Raw genomic sequence first — 2,261 nt, 5'->3', positions numbered from 1 at the left:
ACCAATATTGAGCCGCAACAGGTATAGCAACTACGGTAAGCAGCCGCCGACTTCATTTTCGCCCATAGAAGAGGAAGCGCGCGGTGCATGCTGGGATAGTTGTCAGAACACTGGTTTGTAATCTATTAATAAAGTTTGACTGATCTATCAGGTCGTCTGCAGGTCATTTAGCACCACGTTCTCCACGAACATGCTGTGCGCGAACAGAGAAGAGTGACCATCATCCGGCCACGCCCCGGCCCAGTCGCAGAAGGCTCTCCTCACCGACCGGAGTCGGACTGTTTTGTTGACATTCCCTTTTGTGCAGCTCCATCTAGTGGATGCATAACGTAACTCCAGCCTCTACTGTAGCATCTATTCTATGCGCCTTATAATTCGGTGCACCTTATAGTGCGGAAAATATGGTACTTTGTATGGCACAAAGTGTGACAAATTAATTTCCTCTGCCTTCTGCCAGTGCTATCTACAAACAACCAATCAAAAAAGGATGTGGATTTTAGAACTGTCAATCTCATGTAGCTGCTCATCCTCCCTCCCCCTCGCTCTGCTGCAACTAGCATAACCTGTTGTGAATGCTCAGTTTCATTGGCATAACTACCAATGACGGCAGATAAAGTTTTCCTTCAACAATAAGTCATTTCTACACCATTAACCCATTTAGCAGTGAGTGAATGAAGTTGATTGACAGCACCAAGACTGTCCGCCTGGTTCAGAATGATTGTTTTTGGTCGGAACGTTGCATTACTTTAGCTAGCAATAATAGCTAAGGAAGGAGGTGGAGGAGATTGATTTTTATTCACAGGTTATCTGTGAAAAAACACAGATATTTAACAAATATGGAAAAAAACATTTTTTGTTAAAGTTAAGTACTGCAGCTTGAATAAAATGCAAATGCATAGCATTTTTTGATAAGTATAGATTGTTTTATGTATATTTTGCATGTTGTCTATGACTGTTGCAAGTGGGGAGAGATCTTTCAGTAAGCTAAAGCTAAAAAAATTTAATCAACCCATTTGCTATATTGTATTGCATGTAAAATTCACGAGCAGTAAATATTGCGCTAGTATCAGTATTGGACCAAAGAAAGCAAGGCAGTTGCAAGCCTTTAAAATTGTGACGCTTTATATGCGTCAGATGGACTCAAGAAACTGTAACAGTAGTTGCACAAGGGAGGCCCAATTATTTTTTTTATTACTGATGAAGTAATACTTCACTGCAGTCCAGGTTTGCAGCCGCTGGATGATGGGTGAATTTAGAAACAACCACCTGGTTGCGACATGTTGCAGAATTTCCTGGAACTCAACATCACAAAACTCTGAGTGACTTTCTTCTTCTGGCTGATGTGGAAAAGTAGCCATAGATTTTTACCACCACATTTTCCACATCTACAATGAGCTCATCAAGACCATGCTTCACTGTGTTGTGCACTATATGTGCATGACAGTTTCCTTGCAGAAGATTTTTTTTTGCCTCTTTCTCAAGCTGGTGAAGATGGAGTTGTGAATTCCATAATTGACATGGGTGTTGTCTGCACTGAAAGCTGTCAGTGATCAAGCAGTATACCAAATTTTTCAAGCACTGCTCCATCAGTGCTGCAATCCTAGCAGCAGACTCATCTGGATTCTCTATGAAATCAAGCATTTTGCTGGTGATCCCACATTCTTAAGTGAAATAATGAATAGCAAGGGGAAACACCTTCCAGTTGCCTTTATTTGAGGCATCAGTCTGCACTGAAAAAGGGAGTGGTTTATCCAAAGTGAGGGCCCTGGCAACATCCCCCACTGCCTTTTGAGCAAGGACATCTTTAACTATTGCCTGTGCCTTTGTTCTCTCGAAGGTTATTTTCTTAGTTTTTGAATCAGCTAGGCATTTTTGATTCAGTTTGTGTGAACAGTCAGCACTGTTGTAGCTCAGGTTATGCCTCGCTATGTGGTATACTTGCGTCAGCTCAGCTGCAGTAACGTAGAGTGAATGAGTGAAAGTAAAAATTATTTAAATACAGTCAGTGTAAATGCCCGTTCCATGTTTGTGTGTGCTGATTGTGGGTTGTTGCCCATGGTGCCCAGTTGGGGGCGCTGTGGTTTGGTTCACGTTGAATTGGTACCTTCATTTGAACCATGAAGTAGGAAGAGGAGGGTATTCTTTTTTCTTTTGACTCTGGACTGCGGCAGTCAGAACAGACTGTTAAAACCAGCGCAACACGGACTTTGTGGACTTCTGCAGCCCTTGTACAGCGGAGCGAGGTGCATGTTTGGAACTGT

The sequence above is a fragment of the Poecilia latipinna genome, unplaced genomic scaffold (genome assembly GCF_001443285.1).
Source record: "Poecilia latipinna isolate Pla-1442-1.1 unplaced genomic scaffold, P_latipinna-1.0 Scaffold2696, whole genome shotgun sequence".
NCBI lineage: Eukaryota > Metazoa > Chordata > Actinopteri > Cyprinodontiformes > Poeciliidae > Poecilia > Poecilia latipinna.
The sequence above is the reverse complement of the archived record's forward strand: the minus strand, read 5'-3'. Positions refer to the sequence as shown.